The following is a 27,363-nucleotide window of genomic DNA, read 5'->3' on the forward strand; positions in this document are numbered from 1 at the left end:
TATATTTGCAGAGCTGTCTTTAACAAGAACATCATAAGTTCGTACAAGCCATACAGTGCATGAGCATGATAAAACTTCAACTTCGAAGAGCTGTATCTGTTAAACTATTGACATTTGGACTTTGGGCTCATGAACATTTTTGATCTACTAGTTCAGAACTATTATTTCCCGAAATTACAAAAAATTTGGCCGAAAGCCAGTTTCCATAAGGAAATTGCGGGGTCCTTTAGATTAATTCTGACACAGCGAGTTTTGTTTGAGTGCTGTATATTGGAAAGTTGCGGTCAGGATAAATGTTTCTATGGTTTGGAGATTGAGTTTCAAAATGTGTATCGGTTGTCGGGCACGTTTTTTTTCTCACGTATAGTAATTTGAAAATTGTCTCGGAGAGTTCGAGATGGCTGTGATTGATAACTTTCCTCTTTCGTCTGCTGTATTGAGAGAGTGGAGTATGATCGAATGTGAGTGAGAAGATGAAAGACGTATGATCCGGAGTTTAATAGTACATTACGATACGAGTGTGCAAAGTAGGGATGACCTACGTGTGCACGAGTATCGTATATTATTTTTCGACCACTACAATTATTTTGAATAATTGGAACGTATAGAACGGTGGCGTTGGGGCGCTGGGACGGAGGGGTTCGGGGGGCGATGCCCCACCCCCCCCCCCCCCGCCTAAAAAAAACAAATTATAGAACAATTATAAATTTATTAAATTAAGAAAAATCTGATTTATTTATTATTTTGAATTATTATTAATATTTATCGTAACGTGACTTTTTACAAAATGAAACGGTATATTTTTTAATGCATTTGATGTGGTTATAGATTTATTTTTTAACGGTTTTTGGTGCCTGATTTGTTTGATTATTTTCAATGTTAAGTCTGTTTCTACAATTTTCATACGACTCTTCAGGAGTTTCAGGAATCACTGTTACGTTTGAGGTATCAGTACATACATTAGCATTTTCAGACGGATTTGGATACAACGTATTATCAAAAATTTGTGATTCTTCATTTTCTGCTATACTCGCATCTTAGTTCAGTTTCAAGTACTTCGAATTCTTTGATATGGACGGTATGTCACTTACAATACAATGACCGATTGCTTTTTTGTTCTGCATGGAATCTTCAATATATCCTTCTGCGACTGTGTTCGATTTCCACCCGCCGTATCTTTTCAAAACTGTTATATCTGCTCCTGCGTCAACTAGTATCGTAGCAGACGATCTTCAAAACGTATGACTCGTATAGAGCTCAGGATTTTCTAGTTGAAGATATTTTGCAATTTCTTGAGGTACGCCTCCAACGTTATTAATGCCAAGAGGCTGTAACACACATTTTCCTGCTCTATATGTCAAAAAGAATCTGTTTGTTTTTGAATTGTTTGGGCGTTTTTCCATATACCTTTTCACTATTTTGTAAAATTCACCTACTACCGTAAATCTTCTCACAATTTTAGTTTTTGTTATTTGCAACGTTACGAACAAAAAAGTACCATGATCTTTTACGTCATCCATACATAAGTTAGACAGTTCTTCCCTTCGACAAGCACCGAAAATTCCCATTACTAGTAACGCCTATAAAAGAGATTATATTAAGTTTTTTTAATAACAAAACGAATTTTACGTGTGACGCAATCAATTTCGAAGAATTTTTAAACTTCTGAGCTTGATTTTTTCAATTCACGACAAGTGTCGCTATACAGAAATTAATATACATGTATGTATACTTACCTTCATTACAAGATACTCTGCATCTGGTGCTTCTTTAAGAAATTTGGACACATCAGCTGTGGTGAATACGTTGGATTTTTTGGGTTTATACCCCGAGCTGTTCTTCATTAGCAATTCTAGCAATAGTGTATATGTACTGATATTGATATTATCATATGCTTTCATAGTAGTTTTTAGCATAGAATATCTAGCCCATAGTGTCGATGGAGCGTACTGCGTAGACATTTCATTAAAATACACAAGTAAAACAGTTTCGGCGAATGACGTTGTCTTCTTTGTGCTGCGCCATTTCTTAAATTCGTTGTACACTTTTGTGTACTTTTGTTTGGAAATGTTCGGCAATGAATTTAATGCTATTTCCTTCGCTGCAGCGAGCATTTCAGCTGGCATATCATTAGACACATCCTCACCCTCGCTATCCGTATCACTTTGTACATTATTCATAGTTATTCACTCTCACTTAACTTGTTCTTTCTAAAGAGCGGATGCGAAGCGACTGATACTTTGACGTTCGTTGTCCGTATTAAGAAAACGGCAGAATACAAAATACAGAACGCACGTTTTGACAGGTCCATTCCAGACGACAAAGATGTAAACAAACCGGCGCGAGCGAGAGCGCTCGGGCTCGGGCCTCGGGGAGACAGTGTCGCTCGCACGTGTTAATGGGGTGGGGAGAAATGTAACGAAAGCTAACTTTACCATCAGACACTTTTACCTATAAGATAATTTGACGAAATAATTTACCCTACGTACATTTTTGCTAAAGTTAAAATTTGTGAAAAACTATAAGCCGATTATAAAAAGAATGAAAAGTCAAATAAAGTGAAAATTAATTTATATTAGGTTAAAATTTCCTAACGCACATTGCCGAAATAGGAATGTGCAGAAATTTTTTTATTTTATTTTATATTTGCAGAGCTGTCTTTAACAAGAACATCATAAGTTCGTACAAGCCATACAGTGCATGAGCATGATAAAACTTCAACTTCGAAGAGCTGTATCTGTTAAACTATTGACATTTGGACTTTGGGCCCATGAACATTTTTGATCTACTAGTTCAGAACTATTATTTCCCGAAATTACAAAAAATTTGGCCGAAAACCAGTTTCTCTAAGGAAATTGCGGGGTCATTTCAACGAAAAAATAAAAGGTAGCCTGCGTGTGCCCCAACAGGAGAAACTTTTAATTGAACAACGCATATACTTCATTGAAAGTTAAACAGGTGTCCGGTAGCGTCAACAGGCCGGCGAAAGCAAATAATTCTCCGCGATCCTAAGCAAACTTATACAGCCTGCGGCACATTTTGCGTCCGATAACGAAAGCGATCGATTCATCAGCTGCGCGAGACGCTGCGTGTAAAAATAATACGTGGGCGATACATGTTGGAGAGCATCGTGTATACGTAAGCGATGAGTCGTACGGCAGCAAGTTTTCCCAAGTAATAAGCGTTGGCGGCCCCTCGAGTAATCCGCATAGCCTCGCGGGAAGTACAATTTACAAGAGCAAAGCGCTGTCGTCACGCGAAACGTAAAAAGGCGGCGCGCGCGTATTGCCGGGTGTGTGTATAGGCATATAGCAGACTGCGGGGAGACGATCTCTCGAGGTAGCAGATGAGATAGGTTCGATTCGTGAACGTTCTCCTATATTCCCATTGTGTATCGATATTGCCACTCTAAGCAAATACTTTGTATCCGCAGTCATCTTTTGAAAATAAAAATGTATTTAATGCTTCAAAACAAGATACATATTTTATCTTCGAATATACTTTGGAGAAGCAAGCTTAAACTCGCAGCAACTGGCTATGAAATCGTCGTCACTCAAAACTGCGCTTGTAGTTATGATTACTCTCAGAAGTTACACGCTGGCGGATTCCGAGCTCAAAGCGGCTCTGTGCAGCGATAGACTAAAAACGCTGCCAGCTGCATTAGCGCTTTACTTTCTCAAGGAAGTTTCGCTCGTCAGATCAGATGTAATCCTGACACACGGCCATTTAAACTCCATCCAAACTGGCTTATTTTCGACTGCGAAGTTGCCGGCGCTTGAAAAATTATGGCCGATGGCAGTAGTAGCATTAGTGCGTTTGAAAACAAACACCTTAAGATCGTTCATTTTACTTCCCGTCGCGTCGGAAACCAAGAGCCATTAAAACTCAATTTCAATAAGATTCCATCCCCGCATACGAGAGTCCCCAGTTCAACATATCCCAACGTAATCCATCCTGCCAACAATACTAATGCCAATATCAAGAACACCGCAGCGGAAAGCCAATAAGTACACCGCCAGCAGGCCGTGCAAACGGAAGTTCGCGCGACACCTATATATATTTTCACTGATCGATTGGCTGTAAAGACAGAATCGCCGCTTCGGCTCTATACACACAAGTGGCTGTCTACATACACGTAGACAGAAGAGTCGCGGGGTCGTCGGCCTCGCGAACGGAGGTAAACACTGCACAGCTGCAACGCTCGCGTGCTTCCACTTTAGCGCGAGCGAGTTACGTTATAAATTGCGGAGCAGCGGCGCGGACGAGGAAGGGCTGAGGGGTAAAAGGTGCCGAGAGTCGAGAAGGGGGAACAGCGCGAGGAAGATCGTGGGAGATAAATTAAGACGGCGAGTGACGAGCTCAGACAGCTCGAGAGGAGCTGTCTGCAAGGTGTCCGATGCTAGCTCCCCTCCTCGATGATATTTCAACCCTGGGGATTTGAAGCGTCACTGGCTTGTTGGTGTACCGATGCGTTTTCGCGCTCTGCAGAGCATTTCGTGAAATAAAGTTTGTTGATTGTCGAATGGAGCACCTGTTTTTATTTACATGCCGCCGAAACGCTACACCATAATATACGCACAGGTCTTGCGCGAATCGTGTTGCTGAAGCTTGTTGAAATCGAAACTGTAATTGCCATCAAAGCCGTCGACACTTGGTGCAGCTGCACGCAACGCGTATTCGATACTTTCCGACAAAGGCTTTCTAACGCTATGCGTGCAGCTCTCTATTGCCATTTCGAAACATCAAAGCCTTCGGCAAAAAGCTCCACCCCTGCACGCCGGGGGCAATCTTCAAAGAGGCCGGAGAATAATTCGCCTTTGTAATGAACGATGGAAATTCACTCAGAGCTTGATTGTTTTTCTTGTCATTTGGCTGCTAATTAACGGCAGCCCAAAGCTTATAATTTTTGAATAACGAACTTTGCTAACGCTAGAGACGATCTCACGCTGCACCTGCGCGCAACTTTCTCGGGAATTATATAATGGTACATAAATACACTTCTAAACCCGTAAAGTGCTCGCGAGCGGCGCAACTTTCGTTCTTGCCCCATAAATTGTTGAACGAGCCGTTGCGCGTGAACGCAAAAAAAACAATTTTCGAGCGTCAAAATAACGCGCTCGCGTTTATGCCGTTTTCACGGAGAGTTAGTACGCAGGCATTCTTATAATTAACACCGAAAAAAATGTACTACTAGGGCGCTTTTCTATTCCTTCCCTCCTCCTCTTCTTCTCTGATGTGAAAGGAGCTCGTGCACGCGCGAAAGAAGAGAGCGAGAAGTCTCGAGCGAGCAAAAGCTTCGAGTCGACCACAGGGCTGCATTTTTCAAGGATGACGAGCCCTCCCCCCAGGCAGTTCTATCAACGAAATGATACAATGACGACGAGCGCTGGCTATATAAGGTGGGCTGGCGCGTGTTGCGTTTTATGTTTTGCTTTCCTCTTCTTTTTTCTAGCTTCTGAAATGTGTTTTCATCTGCTGCTGCTATTTTTCTGTGCGTGCGTGCGAGTGGAGGGATCTCGGAAGGGCACGTATAGCTACGTTGATTATGTAAGCGGAAAAATTGCTATGTAAATGCATGCAAGAGGTTCTTACGTATGGGGGAAAGTTGTGCAGGACCGGGTCTAATATCGATGCGGTGTAGTATCAAAATTTGAATACTTCTCGGCAGACGAAATCAGTGCGGCGTAGCGCTTGGGATGTGTAAAGTTCCGGGAGAGAAAGAGAGTCTTTTATATCAAAGAAGATAGGAGAGCTCTTTTGTGTTTGGATACTACAATGAGGAGCGCAGTCGGTGCTACTTTGTGCAAAAAAAATAACAGGGCTACCCTTGTGTTTAAAGAATAAGTACAGGAGCTGACTTTGCTGATTAAATCTTCTTAAAATGGATCGACTCATTCTCGACCGGTATTTCACGGCGTTAAATTACATCAATCAGATTAATTACGCCAGAGGTATTTCCCGGAAATCAACACCCACGTTCGTTATCGCTAATAGCGAGCTGTTTCCAGAACTTGAGCTTGGAGTAAATTACACGCTGTAAAGGTGATCCCTTTGCGAACTTGGTAAAATCATTTGTCGAATTTACTCATTTCGACAAAGTACGGCTATTACAACGCGTCGTTCCCTGCATACCTCATCCACAGAAAAACAATGATTGAAAAATAAAAATTGGAACCATGCGGCATCAAAGAACGCTGACCCTCGACCTTCTCTCTCTCTCTCTCTATCTCTCTCTCTCTCTCTCTCTCTCTCTCTCTCTCTCTCTCTCTCTCTCTCTCTCTCTCTCTCTCTCCCTCTCTCTCTCGTACGCAAACATACCGGCTCGCTTTTTCAGCACGTGGCCCTCTTGTATTTTTATGAGGAAATCCTGCAGCAGCAAGTAATAAGGGTGCGCGTTGGGTCAGCCAAGGCACTTGGCCTATTACTGCCTCGAGTATCCGGCTCTGGAAAGGGGAGAAGAGCTAAGAGTCGAGGGGAGCTGCCTCTCGCATTCCTGGAATTTTCACGTACACGCGCAGACTCGGCATTTATTGGCTGACGAGCCTGGCGAACTACGCGCGCTTCCGAATGGTCCCCCGTGCGCGCGGATGTACATGTATACGGACACGCGAGGAAGATATGTGCTTTGCCGCTGGTCCATGACCATTGTTTTAACGCGAAATCGATTGATTGAGAAGCTTCATTCCGCTGATGAGCTTTGGTCCGCTTGAGGGTGAGATTATATGGGAGATCGAAGAGCATAAGGGTGGGAGAATTAAAATAATTGCAGGGGTCGAGCTAGACGTAGTTTTCGACGACGGCGACAGATAATCGTGCGTAGGCACATAATTAAGATCGAAGTGTTGACACAAGAAAGATGTAATGTTCATAAACAGAAAAGAAAAGCTTCTATCGGATATCAAAGCTTGGAAATAAATCAGGACAAGATGTTTAACCCCTTACAACGTACTAAAGTTTTTGAATTTTATGTTTTCAATACACTCTGACATGCATAAAAAGACTTATTTCTAATTGACATGTTCAGGGTACCGGAGTATAGAAACTAAATTTATTCAGGTGTTAAAAATTAAGTTTGAGAATCCTCTAATCTATATTATTAATCGTCATTGCAAATTCGGTCATTTAATCGGCATATTAAATCGCACCGTTACACTGCCACGCATTCAATTAATTCGGAAATTAGCTTTATCTACTTAATTAGCGCTACGCAGTTCCCCCTATTAAAATCGCCAAGCTGAGCACTAGATCAGTGATTAACCGCGCCCACGCTGACATCGATAAGTCATGTTAAATTCAAAATAAAAATAAGACACTTCTCACTGAGAATTAAAATTGGCAAAGTATAGGGATTATTATATACCATAGTAATTTAAGATTTTTATTGAGTCAAAATTCATAGTAATTGTAACAATATTTTTAAATAAAAACAATTTTGTAGTTCAAGCAATCCCCTAAACATAGAACAAGTTTTGGCTGGGAGGCATTAAGACTACACTATGATGACCTTAAATCTCAATTTTACGTCGGATAGTGTAACAAGGAACAAAAGTATTACTATACCCAAAAACAACCAAAGAATTAATGATTAGAATAGTTTTAAGAAAGCCATAGTGATTTTCAACGTTACATTTTCAGGTTCGTTAACTTTTTTTTACATTTTATTACATTTTATTACATTTTATTACATTTTATTACATATGTTGTTTTACCGCCTAATACAGTCAATATATTTTTTTAATTATTAATTTCATAATAAAATGTAACAATGCATAAGAAATTGTAAAAAAAAGTAGAAGGATGTAAGTAGAAGTAAGAAATTAAAAAAGTCGCCATTTTCTTATATAATATTACGCTTACAGACAATTTTTTACATTTTGTTATACTTTTTAACGTATTGTTACATTTGTCGTTACAAAAAAAGACCCCCATGAAATCCTGGATCAATGGATTTGTAATAAATTGTAATAAAACGTATAAAAGGTCCGAAATCCAACAAAAACGTACAAAATGTTATGATTTGTTACATTTTCTTATATTTTATTACACTTTATTACATTTGTTATTTTTACTAGGGAATGAATAAAATTAAATACCGAATAAAACTTAACTGTTAGTAGAAAGATTGATGTTTTCTACATATACTATACATTATGAAAAAGTTATATGTTTGATTAGAGTATTATTCAAAGTGATCTCACTAACATGTAGTAGTAAAATGTATATTTGCTAAAAATGATATATTGAAAATAATACAAATTGTTTTGTTAGTTTGTAAGAGTTAGGAATATAAGTACTTGAATTTTTATGTTAATATATATATATATATATATATATATATATTTATTTATTTATTTTTGTTTATCTATATACATCCCAGTCCTGCGATCAGGTAACACTGTTTACCTCTGCGGGTCTTCGGGTATTACTCGTATACTAATACTTTATTGTAATATTACTATTTCAATAAATATTTGGATACAGTAAAAAAACATAGATTTCTAAACCAAGCCATTGAGTTTTCCCCTAATTTTTAATGTATATTTATCAGTGATAATCCCTATAAAATATTATCGTACTCCTATATTGCTAGCGTTTATATTATAATTCTGGTAATAGTTACTGTATAATTTTCTCGGTGTGAATGTACAAAGTTTGCGCCCCTCAAATATTACCCTCATTATTTTTACCATTTTAACTGTTAAAATGCTCTGACTAAACTTTCTTATAGTTTGGAATTCTCTTATTCAGATATTCAGTTGAAGATGAGTGCATCAGATCGTGATCGAACTCCTATTCCGACAGCAAAGCTCATCGAAGCCGCTCGAACTTTGCCGAAACAACAACAACAATAACACTCCGCAGTAGCGGGCAAAGTAACCAATATTCAGCAAATCGAAGTCATCTCCATTTCAGTTACATGCAATGAATATGATAGCAGAGCGAAACAGGGCTATGCATATATACATCCCCCCCGAGTCGTCTGCCGTCGCCGCCGCCGCGGTCGCGGTTTACCTTAGGCATATACAGTATGTAACGCGAGCCCGCTGTATAATACTTACATGCACAAGAGCACGCGGGCGCGAGAGCCACGCTAACCGACATGCCACATAGCTTCGATCGAATCCTATACTACTCGAGCATCAGTTGGCATGGTGTCGGCGGCGGCGGCGCCGGAACGATCTGCTCCGATTTCCAAGTAGTTCAAAGCGTAACGGGTCAGACGTGCCAACGCCTTGCCAACCGCACTTTTCAGCTGCGCACCGCCGCCAGATGTACATAATGGCGTAACGCGCGCTTTATTTTCATATCTCTCGGCTGTATGAAATAATCCAGAAGCAAATGAAATCAGCGTTAACTAGCTAACTCTATAACAAAGGGAGATTAGATCCGCGCGCGCAAATTAGTCACAGTCAAACTTCCCTCTGCATAATGTCTCCCTGCGCGCACGTGCGGGCACGAATTCGGATTAGAGCGAAACGCGCGTAGAGAGTGAGAGAGTAGCATCAGCTTTCCGTCGCACCGCTACAAGCTCGAGTAGTGCGCCGCCGGAGGTGAAGAGCCGTGTCATTGCGCCCGCGCGTCGAGAGGCCTTTTTCCCGCTCTGTGTGTGTGGGTGTGTGTGTGTGTACTATATACCCACGTACGTCTCGCCTCGCGCGCGCTCGCTTGTGTTATATATATATATATATATATATATATATATATATAGTACACGGGCCGCACACTTGAGATAAAGAGAGAGGGGCTTTTGTTTGGGCGGTTTTATTTTGGCGAATATACCAGGGATGAGCTTGTGCGCGCGCGCTTATCAGGCGAGATGACTTTGCAGCCGATACACACACTTCCGAACCAGTGCTAATCGAACTGTTTTTTGCGCTTGAGCTCTTTTGTTTCTGCCTCAGGCTGCTTCTTCTTCTGGTCTTCCTTCTTCTTGTGTCTTTTGTTCGAGTCTTCTTGATGATAAAATCGCATGTTTGAACTGTTCGCACAGAGTGCAATGAAATACTGTTATTATAGCAGTTGCAGTTTTGCTGAACTGTGCCAAATGTCGCCCGACGACGTCACAGGAACAGCCGAGCAAAGTCGGGCAAACTTTAAAGAGAATATTCTTTCATATATCGAGCAAGGTTTGGCGAACAAAAAGGAAAATCACTTCCGAGCATCCATAGTTAAACGGGCGCACCTGCGAGTAACGCACAAAGCCTCATCTTCACGCTGCAGCGTCTCCGTCTCTAGATTTCAGAGATTAGAATCCAGCTCGGTGCAGCAGTAGCTCTCCTTCTCTCCCTCTCTTTTCTGGTAGATACATCCACACGCACACAGACATCCCTCACGTACGCACAGGAGAGGCGAGAGTGTAGCTGCTACCGTTGCGTCTCGCCGCGGAAGGTCGCGACGGCGCAGCCGCGTCAACTGTATGCGCGCGTGTGCGCGCCGCGCAGCGAAGGGGGAGACGGCATCGGGCACCCGGCACCGGCCAGAGCTGGCTCGTCCGCTTCGCCAGATCCACGGCGTTGTACACCGTCTCTCGTGCGCACCCATATCTCTCCCTCTCTGCCTCAACGGTATCGTACTGCGTGGATGTGCAGCCAGTGGTGAACGTTTTGGAATTTGTACGCGCTATAGTCTCGCAATATCGCGCGGTGAGTTCGGCTGAGAGGAGGAACGTCAGTGGCTTTGTTTATACGCTCCCGGGAAAGTAGCATCAGCCCCGCTACCTGTTGACCCCAGCAGCAGCAGCGCTTCGTTCGCAGGCCAGTTCTACCTCGCAGGTGAGTAGTGCGCGCCACGATCCATCATACATCTGCGACGAGGACGACGACGACGTTTGTGCTTTTACGGCGGCCGGGGGAGCGTTGACCGTTGGTGCGTGTCGCGTAGCTGTGCCTTTTGAATTTTCCCGCCACTGACGACGTGTGTGACTGTGTGCAAGTGTGTGCTTACTCCCGCCGCAGCTCTATATTCTCGCGTTCTCGGAACGTAATTGAGAAAAGTGCGCGCTTCACTCTCACGCAAGTGCCGTTATCCTCGTACACCCACGGGCACACGTGCTAGTGTGTGTCATTTGCGCCCGTAACGCGCGAAACACGGCTCTCCCGCTGATTAACTCCGATTCGCGAAGGAACTCGACGCTCGCCAGACAGCGAATAAATCGCCTTCTTTATTAGCCGCATCGCGAAATTCGAGCCAAAGGCTATCGACTCTGGTCGCGCATCTGGCCTCGTTCATCGCCGCGCGAAATAAGCGTAATGAAACGCGCTGCAGTTATTCGGACGCGTGCGAGTGATTTACGAGAGCGGATTATTAAAAATGAGATATGCCCTCGGTGTACGTATTTCGGTGCGGGTCGGTTAATTTCCGATGTTACGACCTTCGAAATGCCCTTTGTTCAAGTATACACGCACGGCGTCGTAAAAAGCGAATAAAAACTTGTTACGGTAGACGGAATGTACGAGCGCGGCTACGCGCATAAGGGGCGTGAATCTTTCAACCGAGCTGCATGGTTTACGGCTGCTCGGTTTACAATTATTGTATACTGCTGATATTTTTGAGAATTCGAGATCCATCCGAATACGAATTCCTACGTAACTGCGAGCGAATTATCGGATTCTGTGGAACATAACGATGTTTTATGGCGAATAATAAAAGCTCACGCCATGAATTTAATATTACGAATCTGTGTGCTATGCTTCCATGCGGTATAATCACCCGCACCGCAGCCGCTCAAAAGACGTACATGTCATGAATGAACCACGCAATCAAACGCTCGCTGTAACATATTACTACGTGAGCCGTTAACGACGCATATCGATGACAAAAAGACCCGAATTACGCATGCACAAAGCAACCCACGCGCGGGCAGCCAACAAGTGCAGGCGAGAAGCGGCCAATCCATCGTGAATCGATAAGAGAAAAGAAGTTGAAAGCGCTAGTTCAACCGATCGAACGTATCTCAGTAGGGCAGAGAGCGAGTGTATAGGAGGGGATATACATCTCATGACTGCGAAGCTGCCCCGCGAAGTCGTCCGCACGCGTGTACAGAATAGGAGCTCGAGGAGAAGAGAAGGAAAAAAGCTCCTTATACACGGCAGCGCAGCGAAATTGCAGCACGTACCTTATGAGAAATCACAATCTTATGAATCGCTTCCTGCGTCGCGCGCTTTCTTTCATCGCGCATACGTGCGCCGAGTCGAGTCTTATATATGTTTGTATGGATTTTCCGAGTGGATAGAGAAGACCCTCTGTGGAGCTATATCGCTCGAGTGATAAGGCCAATGATCGCCTATGCAAATCGAGCTCTGCCTCTCGATTGCGATTGAAACTGGCCATGATGAAGAATTTCGAATAGAGGGTTCATTCGGTAGTATTATTTTTGGTCATTCATTTCGGTGCACTTTCTCTCGTCGAGCAAAGGTCGTCGCTAAGCGGAAGGTCGCGTTGCTCTCTCTTGTTTTTTAAATAAAATTCGAGTCGCGTTACGCGCTATATTGGAGAGAAAGAAGATATTCAGCTGTAGCTTTTCATGCACACGCCTCGAATTCTTCGGACGAGTTTTTTTTAAGGGTCGCCTATTGGACTCGAGAGAACGGTCAGAAATTTGAGGAAAGTTCGGAAACTTCACGAGAGACCGAGTTAACTTTCGAAGGGCGAGGCTTGAGGATTCGGGAGATGAAATAAACTTTTGAACCAATGTATATTACGCGGTAGCTGAAATGTATCCACCACAAGAGGATACTTGCGAGTTGTTTGATTGCATTATATTTTTCTGGTCTGGATACGAGGTGTCTCCACGCGTCGCTCTCTACTATAAAAGAGTGAGATTTTTGAAGACGACAGTGAGTGACCTACTCCGCAACACTTTGCAACTACTGTCCCCGCGACAAGGCTAATTTAGCTTGCCGTAAGTTTTGATATCTTGAAAGGCCTATTCACCGCTTGTCTGAAATGTAGGCTCCGCATACGTAACTTTGCCTTGTTTGCACCCGAGATTACTACGATACGCGTATTATATGACGTTTCTGCAAGATGTCCTTTTTGTGCCAAATTTTGATTTTCGCAGGGTTGGAGTATAAAAGATGCTCTTCAACAATATGAAAATTTGATATACTTTTAAAAAGAACTCGTTGAACGACAAGTTTAGCAATTTTTTTCCTGTCGCTTGCAACCGTAACATCAAAGATCAGAGCGGCCTTTGAAGGAAGATCTGTATTTATACGCGTGAAAGAACAAGGTGCAGTGAATCATTTTTCTTTGTGTTGTCTGTCCTTTTTCCTCAAAACATTCCTCGACTGCTTAAAGCTTTCGTGGTGAGCATGTATATTTGAGTTCCATGGTCACTTCAACTTGATACACTTACGTAAAAAGTATTCTGACAAATCTGCATCAATAGACACAAATTTTAATTCGCAGTTCGTGAAACTGTGCTGACTTATCAAAAGATTACAGTTGAATAGATACAGAGCTAAAAGCAGTCGTTTCGACTATTTTACATTTCAAATCTGACATTAACTGGAATCTACATGATTTTAAACTTGCTAACCAAGATAAAAAGTAATGTTAAAAACGATGTAAGGTTCAGCCTCGGGTTTAGTGTACACGATTTTAATTTAAATAATTTTTCTTACTCAAAGCAACTCTGCAGTAGCTTTACGATAATTGCTGTTTGGAATGACCCTGGTAGAAATCGCAACCAATTTTAACCCAAAAATAAGCTTATAAGTGTCGAATCAGCTTATCTAAGCCAAGAATATTGACATCGTTTTAACGCAAGAATAAGGTTATTTTTGCCCATATTGTTTTTAAAGAAGAGATACGTAACCTCAAATGTAAATAAGAATGCAGCAAAGCAAAAAACGCGGTAAATATTTATGAGACAAAGTACAGTTTTGTTACTAGGTGGTTTTTGGGGTTGCTGAACACGAATATCGCGACGGCAATACTCTCAGAAGTACCTGGTGCCCAAGGTTGGCGGTATCAACGTCGTCTCCTGGAGTTTCACGTAAAATAACGACATATTTCGTCAAGACTCATTGACTGGAGGTTTTTGAGGTTACTGAATACGAGTAAAGTGACGATAATGGTTTTCTAGGTACCTGGTGTCCAGGGTAGACAGTATCAACATCGTCTCCTGTGATTATCTTAAGTATAGCACCATATCCATGCTCAGTGGTCCCAGAAATATGTGAGTAATGTATTTCACTTAATTACTATTAAATTCCCACAAAACTCCAGAAGATGACGTTGATACTATTCACCCTGGGCACTAGGTACCTCAAGGAGCGTTGGTGTCACGATATTCGTGTTCTGCGATCGCAAAAACTCCCGAGTAACAAGTTTTGGCAGATTATGTTTCAATATCTCTCAAAACTCCAGGAGACGACGTGATACTGTCCACCCTGGGCACCAGATACCTCAGGTAGCGTTGCCGTCGCTATATTCGTGTTCAGCGACCTCGAAAACCTCCAATCAACGAGTCACGACAAAAAAGTCGTTAATTTTCCGTGAAACTATTGGAGACGACGTCGATACTGTCCACCCTGGGCACTAGGTACCTCGGGGAGCGTTACCGTCACGATATTCGTGTTCTGCGACCGCAAAAAGTGCCCAAGTAACGAGTTTCGTCTGATTATTTATTAAATTCACAAAAAACTCCAGGAGACGACGTGATACTGTCCACCCTGGGCACCAGGTACCTAGGAGAGCGTTGCCGTCACGATATTCGTGTTCTGCAATTCAATAATGTACATATAAGGCCTGAAAACACTTATTAACTTACAGAATAACTCTAACCTTTTTTAACTTCCCCGTAATCTTCTTGTGAAAGAATTGATCAAAAACACCACCTAAAGAATGAGCACTTTCCTTGCCAAAAGAATGATGCGCACTCAATCGCTGAATCTAAAAATTATTTAAAAAATTAACACTCAAGTACTACTAAGAACGTTTTGATATCTTGTAACTAGAACAATTTGCACAGTAACTTAAATCCCACTTTATTTCCTAACTTCCGCTTTAAGATTAGCCATGACATACTACAAGTCCCGTTTGTCATTACTACCTGGAACCTATAAAAACAGAATGAAAAAATATATTAGTGATCACTATGGCCGCAACCATAAAACGGTAAAAAACCATATAGACGCACTTTTGTCGCTCCAAAAAGCCATTTTGCCATATTTTAACAAGAAATATTGACTGTCGATAGAATCAGGTGATAGTAAAACATATTCCTGGGTACATGTGGTGTAAAAAGGCTCGCCCGGATATGTTTTAGCTATCGCTTTCGATCAGCGGACCTCGGCAGGAGGAACGGTAAAAAACTACATAGAGGCATTTTTCTTGCTTAAAAAAGCAATTAAGTAATATTCTTAAGATACTTATCAATTCTTTATTTTGATTAGCAGTTAATTAAAATGTCTGTAGGTGAAGTGTATCTGTTAAACCCGTTCTATAACTAGACATATAGTCGTGTTCGGTTATCAAAAAAACTCGATACCTGTTCTGCACGGCCATGTACGCTAATAAAGTCTGTGCTCCCCAGCATCTAACAGTGTCGCACAGCCTCGCTCCATATTAGTATAGGTTTGTTCACGCATCACGCGACTCATAGTTCGTCGCGTAGGGGGCTCTGCGGGCGAGGCGCAGATCAAGTCCCAACATGCTGGTCGTTCGTGTGTAACAGCATTTAATGGGTAGACTCTAACCTCTGTGGATGAAGTAAAAGTTTATCAAACTTCGCACATCATCGTTTGTAGTACTTAACCCTTTGACTACCAACATGGTCACATGAGTTCATCTCTAGTACTCTTACGGTTTTATGACAGTGACAGAGAGAGAGAGAGAGAGAGAGAGAGAGAGAGAGAGAGAGAGAGAGAGAGAGAGAGAGAGAGAGAGAGAGAGAGAGAGCATGTTTATACGCGTTTGTCATCGGCGCCGCGCTGTGAGCATTTCGCTGATAACTCAGGACCCGGCATCAACTTACAACAAGCAAAAGAAGGATGATGGACGATTTAGCACACCTCTGAAGACATTGTTAACGTGCAGTTCAAAAAGTGAGCCCGTTATTATGTGTGCAGCAACGACAGATGATAAACCATACTTGTGTTTGTGACTTGTGGTAACAAAATGTGAATAGGTTAGGTCTTGTGTTTATTTCATAATTAGATATAGCTCACCCGGAGAGTCCAGACTTTGAGGGTTACGGATTCAACATAACATAATTAAAATTGGTTTTAAAAGTATATATGGATTTACTAATAATGCATATTCATTATTAGTATAACGTCATTGAGCAGGATGTACAATAACAAACCCTGAAACCTAACCTTTATTTATCTTCAGAGGAAATAAATAATTTTCACAGTTTCAACGAAATCCGTGACCCACAAAGCGCAGACACTCCTATTCAGTGAGATGCAAGACAGTTTTCTGGTTGCGGCCATAGTGATCACTAATATATTTTTTCATTCTGTTTTTATAGGTTCCAGGTAGTAATGACAAACGGGACTTGTGGTATGTCATAGCTAATCTTAAAGCGGAAGTTAGGAAATAAAGTGGGATTTAAGTTACTGTGCAAATTGTTCTAGTTACAAGATATCAAAACGTTCTTAGTAGTACTTGAGTGTTAATTTTTTTAATAATTTTTAGATTCAGCGATTGAGTGCGCATCATTCTTTTGGCAAGGAAAGTGCTGATTCTTCAGGTGGTGTTTTTGATCAATTCTTTCACAAGAAGATTACGGGGAAGTTAAAAATGGTTAGAGTTATTCTGTAAGTTAATAAGTGTTTTCAGGCCTTATATGTACATTATTGCAGGAGCAAAGAAGAGGTTTAAGTTTGGACAAGGCCAGAATTCATAATTCAATGGTAACCGTCTACACCAGGATAGATCACTATAGAGGAATAGCTATTTCTCGGCATCTTTGGCTGAAACGAGAGCAACAACACAAAGAAAGATCACCCACTCGACTTATGAAGAATGATAAGAAGTGTAAAGTGCTAGTGTTAATAACAGTGCAAGTGTTTTGGTAATAAGTGTATTAGTAGGCATTAGTATCCTAAAGACGTAGGATTCATTAGGTAGCTCGGCTTACTATGATAGCTCGCAACTTTTGGGATTATAGATTTTGCTCGAACCATAAGAAATAATTCTATTAGTTAACCTTTAAAGAACCGGAAAACCGATATATCGGTTAACTCTGTGGTATGAACATTGTATATAGTTGATACATGATACCAGACACCAATTTAGCCACTTTAGGTTAAAAATGTTTCTTAAATGAACAAAGTATTCCCGATGGTCAGAGTGAAATCCATGACCCGAAGAGTGTTAAGGTTTTAAAAAGGGAGTGCATATGCAGTTTGTAGGGAGCACTCGGCTCAAGCAGGAATTGATGGAATTATTTTGGGATGACAAATAGCTAAAAATAATGATTGTTACAAGAACTGATAGTCAGCAGCTTTTTTTTGTAATGTAGATGTCCACTTTTAATAACAAGTTCCCAACTTTTTAGTGTTAGTAGTCGAATGGTGTAATTGCTGAAAAAAGTCAAAAATATAAAAAGGAATTTAATTTTGAATTGTTTAATATTCTATAATTAAGTTTTGTGTATATATTTGGAATTCCAAACTATATATTGTTTGCTCTGAAGCACTAAAACTATTCTTTTTTAATTTCATGTTACATAAAGAAAATTGAAAGTCGTAGATTAAATAATAATAAAAAAGATAATTTCAATCATCGTAAAGCTGACATACGATACTAACTTTCAATCTCATTCACGTATTTTGACGGATCTTTTTGCTGCTATACGTACTAGAGAAGGTTTACATTGAATCTTAAAATTCAACAAAGTATCTGGTGATTATAATCAAAAAAATAAAAAGATTTTTAACGTAAAATCCTTTGTATGGGCACATTTTACGGAGATCTATGTTGTATGAAGGTGCTTTTTTCTTGTAAAGTAACATCAAATAATGCCGAGAGCATTAGAGTAGTTCACACAAAGTGTGCCCACAAGAATTAAGAATGAGTTATTCTATAATTATATTGAACTATTTAAATATCAAAGAAAATATTATCGGATTGTCATTATGAATTTTAAGTTTTGCATCAACTGAAAGTTAAATTAATATTGTAGAAGCTTATATTATTTACTAAGGGATATGTGCCCAGTGTGAAACTACTGAGCTAATTTTGCTATAAATTCCGATTAGGGCCTTTATTGTTCTGTACGATGGTGCCGTTAATATTACAAAATAACCAAACGTCAAGCCAAACTGCAAAGGTTGATTTTTTTTTGGATAGCAAAAAAGTGTGGTCTACGTTAGAACGCCATTGTTATTTATAATACTAATGATACATATACATTGTAAATGTTTGAAACCATTCAAATTGTTTGCTTTGTGTGAGAATATTTCGTGAGTCGGATTATTTTTGTTTGCCGACAATCACATCAATATTTCTAAATTACACCGAAATCGATCGCAGTTTCTTTTCAAAAATAACATTTATTATAAATATATTCCAACCGTTACTGCTTATAGATGCACGAGCATCTGAGCAAAACACAGTCTTTGATTAGCTAAGAGCTATATAAAGATCTAAACCTAGTTGCTTTGCAACTTGGTTTTATAGAAAATACGACAAATTATTGTACAATATAAATTCAAGAACATCTGAGCACAGCAGTCTTTGATTAGCTAAAAGCTATATAAAGAGCTTATATTAGTTGTTTTGCAACTTGTTTATATGTATAGAAAATAAGACAAATATACAATGACAATTTGAGAAACGAAAGTAAGAAAGTCCATAGATCATACATAATAATTCCATCAACAATGCTTGTCTGTTTATACAAAAAACTATTTTCTCCGACATAATCGAGAGACAAAACGGTGAAGCAAAGACTGACACCGACTTGTTGATGCGTCACCACAACCAAGCGATAAATGCAATGTATAACCCACACAGCATGAAATATTTGAAATCTTCCAAAATATATTTCTTTAAAATAATTCTGATTTCTTTCAGAATTATTTCTGTGTTTAATATTTACTGGAAAATTTGCAGTAAAATAATTCCGGAACATTCAAGAAAGCTTTCATAAAATATTTCTTTCCTAGATTTGAGAAACACTTCTGAAATGTTTCTAAGTTTAATAATCACTATAAGTTACTAGTGAAATGATGATTCAGAAATATTTCTGAAAAATTTAATAAAATATTTCACCTGAAATAATTCAGAAATATTCCACATATCTTCCGTGAAATATTCTTCAAATGTTCCCGAATTGCTTGACGGTACAGTCGCCGGACACAATAACTTTGCTTTACGCGCCACAACATGGCGGCGGGTCTCTTGCTAATTGGACTCCTTAGATCGGTCATGACTGTCAGGAAAGCGATATCTAACGTCATGTCTAACGTAAGGCCGTCCTAACCTTCTTCTTCTTCTTTTTATGGCCGTGGTTCGCTGTCTATGCGACTGCGAAGCCGATGCGCCACCTTGTTCTGAAAGCCCAATCAACAAGAGACCCGCCGCCATGTTGTGGCGCGTAAAGCAAAGTTATTGTGTCCGGCGACTGTACCACGACACCGTGAATATATCTTATTTTATATATATAATTATAGTAAATACACAAACAGTTTATATCTTTGCTTTTACGCCATCGGCTTTCGTAAACTAGTTAATGTTAGTAATATTAAGCTAGAGTTAAAATTTATTTTAAGAGTTCCAATAAAATATTAAAGAATTATTTCATAAGTATTTCAAGAAATGTTCCATTGGAATATTTCCGAAATAATTACATGATAGTTTGCGAGACATATGTATGGAATAATCCTGAAATATTTCAAGAAATATCCAAAATTTATTTGAAAAGTTCCAATAAAAAGAATTATTTCATAAATATTTTAAGAAATATTGCATTGTAATAATGAAGAAATAATTATGTAAAAGTTTACAAGATATATCTATGGAATATTTTATCAATTTTTTGATAAATGTTTAAAAATTCGTTACAAAAGTTCCAAAGAAATGTTTAAAAAAGATTCCAAAAATCTTCCGCAAAATATTTCAGTGTATTATTCTGAGCTATATTTCAGTAAATAATTCTGAGCAATATTTTATGAAATATTTATGTAAGATTTCCTAAAGAACATATTGAAATATTTAAAAAGGAATTTCATAGATTCCAACAAAATATTTATGGAATATTTCTGAAATATTTCACGAAATATTTCCATTGAGTCGGTTGATAGCTCTTCTATGGAATATTACTGGAAGGTTTCAGAAATATTCCGTGGATATATTTCACTGAAATATTTCGAAATATTTCATTGAAATCTTTCATGCTGTGTGGGAAGCGAATATCAATGTTTCTTAATTACAAAATTATGATTCTTAGTTACATTTTTTTATGTATTCTTGTGATTGCGTGGTAATAAAAAATGTTATATAAAAGCAAACTATTGTTCTTCTGAAACGTTTATGTTTATTTATACGTTTATTCCTAATATTATATAATCAAATTAAAATTTTTTTTACAAATAAAAAATAAAACTGCTTTTTTAAGCATTGCATTTCACGCTTAGTTATAACAAAATTCATAATACCCAGTAATTCAAGACAACAAGAACAAGCTCAGAAAATCACGGTGATTTTGTGGTAGATCGTTCATGACGGTGAAAATAGTTTTATAGCACGCTAACCTCAAAATGACAACTTTATTGACGATTTTGAGGTTGTCGTGCTATAAAATATCGTATGAGACTGTTGTGGGGGGTGTTTTTCTACCTTGCTCGATTTTCGCACGAGCGAAGCGTCGTGCGACAAACCTCGAGCAAGGTAGAAAACCATCTCCCACAACAGTGTCATAATATACTATTCTGTGCATCCATACAAAGTAGGGCTACTATCTTATTCTGCATAGGGTTTTCGGCAATAAGTACAGTCGGTAATGCAGATTTCTTTTTAATTGCCATTTTTGAACTACCTTACCACGCACTCAGTTATCTACTGAGCTGCACGACTCTTTCTTTTTTGCTTCGGCGTCACCTTAAGAATTATACGACTTTACAGAAAGTCATTCTACTGAAGAAACGTCAACGTTAAAGAATTTAAAAATAACTTATTGCAATTTGTTTGCACTTAAAGCACCACCGGTAGTAGGTACTAAGCATTTTTTTAAATATTTCAGCCTTCCTTCTTTCAGGATCGTTGATCGATTAGAACTTTTCCTTTGCCTGGGAAATATGATTTTTAAATGAAGCAAAAGCAGGCGTGTGTCAAAGACCGCGACGGCGACACTTTGCTCTGGCCGTCGGCTGCAGAGACGAGAGCAAAGAAGCTCGGAACTATGCTGCTAGCGGAAAAAAGGGAAGAGACTACCGCTTGAGAAGCTCGCGCCCCGAGGAATATACTGCATCTACTTTTTTACGGACGAGAAATTCAATTATTGCAATGAAGATACGATTCACCGCTGACGCAGCACTGTGCTCGAAGAGACATATAGTCTTGAGGTTTTATCAGATTTCATGCAAATTTCTGCTTTTTATTTCGATTTTCTTTTCGCGAACGCCTGTGCAGAGTATACGAAATAAGCACTACGCCAGAGTTATTGGCCTTCAAAGTTACTTTACTCGTCGCAGACTGCAGGGCTAACTAAAAATTCAAACTCCTCTCTCGAGGCGGCTGAATTTAGCATAATCGAATTCCGTGCGAAAAAAAATTCAAAAACATATGCGCTCTTGCGGTATAGCTATAACACAGGGCGGCTGCACATGCCGCAAGCCATTATTATTGAATTATTTCTCGTCGTAATCAGATCAAGCTCAGAGCGCATTCATTAGTATACACACTATACATCGCGACCACATCACCACACATAACTCGATGCAAATTGTTTCGCGCTCAACAACTCCATTGAGCAGTTGTATTCTTAACCGGCGTCTAGCTGCAAAGCTGGATGAATATATAGGCCCTCCTCGTTACTCATATTCTACAACATAGCACGAGCTCAGAGTTTCAGGATCGGTTGCATGGGACCACGCTCTCCCGGGCTACTCTCATAATAATTAATGTCGTCGAGATATAAACGAGTTTGGAGCATTTAACTTTCCACGCTCGTCAAGGGCTCTCGCAGACTCGCACGCGATCGGGTCGAGTTAGGCGCTAGCGCGAGTGCGCGTGTAGGTGTACGTAGTATATGCAGGTACCTATACACGCATACACAAGCGGGACGAGAGTTGCGCGCGCGATGATGGACTAAGTCGCTGCATGATGTTTTCGGATACACGTGCTGCCTGTTTTTGGATTAATCTTCTCTGTTATGCGGTTGCTATTTTTGGCAAGGATGGGCTGCTAATTACACGATGTAGTTTTATTCCTTACTCTATTGTAATCGTGTAGATGAAGTTACTGCGTCTGCGTTTTCATAAATTAATTTCGTAATAAAAATAAAATGTTTCTGGCGGATCTCAGATGTGACGCACAAATCAATTTTCTATGTAATTAGATTATAATTCAATTAAACCTAATGAATACCCACAAGTGTTTTCGAGAGAGTTCTATTTTTAACCAACTGGTAAAATGAGTCCGCTCTTCAATTTTTATTAATTGAGGAGTCATAATTGATAAAACGCGCAGTGTATAATGAGATACTGAATTTTGTTCAAAACCGAAACGCGCAAAGAAACGTCTATTTCGAGGCGCCAACGTAACGACCATCGCGCAAAAATATTCTAACCCAAAAAAAGAATCCACCTATTGATTTTCGTGATAACAGAGCCCGAGACAGCTAGAGCCCATGTTCTTCCCGCACTAAACCATAATGTGAATGCAAATTCAAAGATACACCTCTGCGATCACTCGGCAGATACATTCGCTAACGCTTGTCCCACATCGGTATAGCCCGTAGCGCACACCTATATATATATATATAGTCTAGTACATCTGCCCCGCACTTTCCTGTCAATAATGCGCGCTTTCTCGAAATTTGCTACGCAAATTCGAGTATACGCACTGGATACGTTTGAAATTCAAGCCGCGCGACAAAGGCTTGATAAAAAACAAACGCCCGCGTCGTGTTCTACACAAGCGGCGGCAGGGCGATAGGCATTTCCGCCGTGATAAAGCCGAAGCCTGTTTTTTTTTCTGTCTCGTTAGTGTACCTTTTCTCGCTCGTTTACAGTGAGAGTAAAAACACAGGCAGTCGCGGTACAGAAAGCGGACGTCGCTCGCCGAGTTTTACTTTTCAACGAGTGTTGTTCGTCGAAGGAAGTTTTATTTTTCCACGTCGCGAAAGTGTTTTGACGAGTCGGAGTGCGATCGTGTTTGCGCGGAGGAGATTGGTTATTTGTCAAGCTCGGAGGATTTTCGCGCGACTGCTTCACAGCGTTGCGTATACGCAGTGGCTGGCAGAAATTCGAATAGAATATCCGGTGGACTCTAAGGTGCGTATACGCTTACACGATAGTTGAGCTTGCCGTCGTTTTGAGGTGGAGAATGATGTTTAATTCATAAAGACTTGTAATTTTCTGAATTGAATCAACCGACATGCTGTGGTGTACTTTGGGGATTGATGCGACGCAATACACTTGAATAGTCTGTGCATCGATCGAATGGATTTAACGTAACAATAGGTAGTAAAATCGGATACGCTTTTGTATAGGAGTCAACATGAATTTTGTATTGTGAACAGATTAGAGGGTATAATACACTTGTTGCGCATAATAGCTGAACGTTCTGATTTGCTATAGCGCTCGAGTTAAAATAATAGAATATGGATGTATAACAATTATATCACAGCGCACTGCATGTATTGATGAAATTGATAATGTTAGTTTCTTATATGAGTCATTCTACGAAAAGTCCGACACTTTATGGTCGGAAAATCGAGCTCTTGCAGTTTTAAGGGCACACACACTATAGCAAGATTTTTACATGCGTTTGGACATACAATATGTAAAAAACGTGGGTAGCACCTATAAACCATATGGCAACAAAAAGTTACGCGCCAATTACTAAATTGCGCCCCGGATGATTGATTACCTGGTCGAGCCAACACTATTTTCTCCGGCATTAATGGACAGCTGAGCACGAGATCTTATAAATTAAAAAAAAAATAACTAATATGGTTGGAAATGACCGTCCTCGTCAAAAGGTCTAAGCAATTTAAAACAGGATAAAAATCGTCAAAAATGGCGATGCCTGAAAAAACAGAATTATCACTTTTTTGTCGGATTTTCGCGTTTTTAAAAATTTTTACCCTATTTTAAATTGCTCGCAACTTTCGATAGGGTCGGTCGTTTTCAACGATTTTTTTTTAATTCAAGAACTTAGGCTCAGCTGCCCGTTAATACCGGAAAATAGCGATTGCTCAATAAAGGCTTTTTTTGGCAATTAGTAATTGGCCCGTAACTTTTTTGTTCGCATATGATTTGGAGATGCTATCCATGTTTTTTAATTGCATATCCATGTAAAAAGCCTGGGTTTGTGCGTGTGCTCTGAAAATTGCAAGAGCTCGATTTTGGTCCGTAAAGTCATGTACATGTACATATATAGAATATCTCAAAAATTGAAGAAAATTGTGATACATTCATGGTTTTGCTTTCCATTATGCTCGTATGCTGAACATATAGCGAGATGTGCGCTAGTTTCCTCGTATGAAAGAAAAATATAATAAAACACCTTGGATCTGCTTATCACTGATGCAGCGACATAAGTTAGAAAAACTTAAATCACAAATCAAAATGCTTTGAAGTAAAACTACATAATTCAATTTTTCATTCTGATTTTACATAATTTTTTTATTATCCTCCTTTAACACTTATCTAATAAATCGATTGCTTGACTACCGAAGTATCTCAGCAATGTTCATTTATTATATTCTACTTTATAATCTATAGTTCCCTACATACTTTTCGCTCTTATTGCAAAAAGTTTGCTCTCTCTCTCTCGCTCTCTCTCTCTCTCTCTCTCTCTTTCTCTCTCTCTCTCTCTCTCTCTCTCTCTCTCTCTCTCTCTCTCTCTCTCTCTCTGTCTCGCTTGCCCTCTCTATCTTTTGTCGGTTTGTCGGTCCAGAAATAATGAAATCCCGAAGTTCACAGCACATTATATGCATGTATTCGATGCGGTATCTACGCATGCGGGAGCTACGCTGGTTAAATTAAGGAACCGCCGAGACAGCTTGTTAATTTGATTTACTCGTTCTAGAGACACGCACGAGGCTGCTAATGCACAGTTTCGATTGAAGGCGTTATGAACCCAGCGAAGCTTCGATCGTTGCACATAAGGTATCTACTTTTAATGCACATGCGTAGACTCCGATATCGCTTGCGGCCCGGAAATAACGCCTCCGATTGCGCAATTTCCTATGCGGCTACAACATATATGTATACCCGCATATAAGCATTTGAGCGAGGGTTATCGAGCGGACCTTCGAACTTTTCCCTCTTGTTGCACGAGTGCGGCATTTTTACTACTCTTTCGGATTTTCTCTATGTATACTGGAGACTTTAAAGTGCGCGCTGCTGCATCTACTCGTTCTTCTGAGTAATTAGCTGTCTGGAGCTTTTGCTCTTTACGTTTCTAAATAAAGAAAGATAAATTAGCGACCGAAATGTCGGGTTTGGATCGCAAGGAAGAAACTGTGAGCAGAAAGAATAGCCAAAGCTCGCGAATTGATGATACCATCGAATAGACCGCAGCGAATTTCGCGAAAACATGACCGTATCATTCAGTGATTAAAAACAGAACAGCTAATTTAACGCAACACACGTAAGAGCGCTGGCAACTGCTTCTTCTGGGGAATAATAACGCGCAAGTTAATTATTTCGTCGCGCAAAGAAGAGGTCTTTCTGTACACTCGTCAGCGACAACGAAGTCAACTCCTGCACTCTCCGCAGAAGACGAGAAGCAGCTACTTCTCTGTATATAAGGCGCGGTGCTTTTGCACTGCCGGCAGCACGTGTTGCGTTTCGCCCCCTTTGAGAACAGAGATAATTGAGAATTGTTCGCGCGCGATGTGACCACTATAGCAAGTTTTCAGTTTCTGGTGACTAGAGTAATTAATGGCAAGACGAAGCAGCCGTGAAGCTTTGACAATAAACAACACCGGGCCTTATGTGTATACTTGGTTAATCATTAATGCTTGGATATGAATTAGAACTTTGCGGACAGTAATAAAAATGAGGTCGCGTATTTCATACGACGCAAGAGTTCAATGTGGGATCCAGAGCCGCGCGATGAAAGTGATCAATCATTGTAGAGTAATTAACAAATTATCGATCCTGAAATTCGCGCATTAACTCGATTGATAATTGATCATAAAATAATATTATAGTTTATATGATGATTACATTATGTTGTTTATATTTTGTTTCAGGTGAGTTATCAGCCCCGCATTTCGACTCTAAGCCATATAATCTCGTACGTAGACCAAACAGATCATAGCATTCTTCGTGTATAATAAACCCATCCAAAACAAAGCCTCGCGAGAGACGGATGAGCCTCCTCGAAGTCCCAAAATTGCACTAACCCGATGACTCGTAAAAAATATAACCCAGCATCATCCGACCCCATGTTCAATGACCCTCCTTTTCAAGCAATTCAATAAGGTCGACATCGCGCATCGAATCATCGGGCGCATTTTATTACATCGAAGCGCACTTATACGATCTCCCAAGAGGCAGCTCCGGCAACGGCGGCTTTTTTCCGTCTCAGTTTTAATTTCCAGCATCGGGCAATCTCGGACCGCAGCGACGTTTGTTTGCCGAGAGCGCTACACGCGCTGCGAGAGCTTTCCCCGGGAATTCGCGGCAAACACGCGGAGAACCAGCGCGGCTTCTTGGGCAAATTGCGCTACTATTCCCCTATGACCCTCGCGCGCTCGACTATATGTACCTTCGTCAGTTGTTTTCTACTACCGCGTGCTCATTTTTGCGCTTTCATCTGGCGCGCGCCCTTTGTTTCCACGTATAACGTGAGGAAACAATGCACCGGAAACCGAGATGAGAATTTTCAAAACTATCGATTTTAGGTGTATCGGAGCCGTGACCCAGTATGTTTTTTACGCTACTATGTGCGAGAGCGTATATAATGCGCGATGAAGAATCGAAAGCATCGCGCGCGTGTCATTAGCTCGCCGCGCTGGGCTGAACGAGCTACGTTTTTGCCGTTGTTGTTCTTAACACCGCAAGCGTGTACAACAGTTCTTGATGCGATGCCTGCATTTTATTTTGTGGTGCAAAACATTTAATTGCGTTTCACATACTCGAAATAGCCACAGCGTGTACTACTTGCATACCTTTATTGTTTAGAAGAATTTCGTTAAAATTCTAGAAGTTCCCAGACAAATAATGT

At 40.2% G+C, this 27,363-nt stretch overlaps 1 protein-coding gene across 4 annotated transcripts in view; it reads left to right on the plus strand.

The window, feature by feature from the left end:
* The first annotated feature begins 10,440 nt into the window (after window positions 1-10,440).
* The window catches only part of LOC100116797 (ras-related protein Rap-2c), a 123,057-nt gene continuing 106,134 nt past the window's right edge, over window positions 10,441-27,363 (plus strand). The window contains exon 1 of one of the 4 annotated variants that reach the window (XM_031925337.1): window positions 10,441-10,772. The gene's annotated coding sequence lies outside the window, so the exon portion shown is untranslated. Of the gene's footprint in view, window positions 10,773-23,194; window positions 23,454-27,363 lie in introns of those variants that run through there. The other 3 variants (XM_031925338.1, XM_016986494.3, XM_016986495.3) reach the window with 3 other exon arrangements.

Source organism: Nasonia vitripennis (assembly GCF_009193385.2).
Source record: "Nasonia vitripennis strain AsymCx chromosome 2 unlocalized genomic scaffold, Nvit_psr_1.1 chr2_random0010, whole genome shotgun sequence".
Classification (NCBI taxonomy): domain Eukaryota; kingdom Metazoa; phylum Arthropoda; class Insecta; order Hymenoptera; family Pteromalidae; genus Nasonia; species Nasonia vitripennis.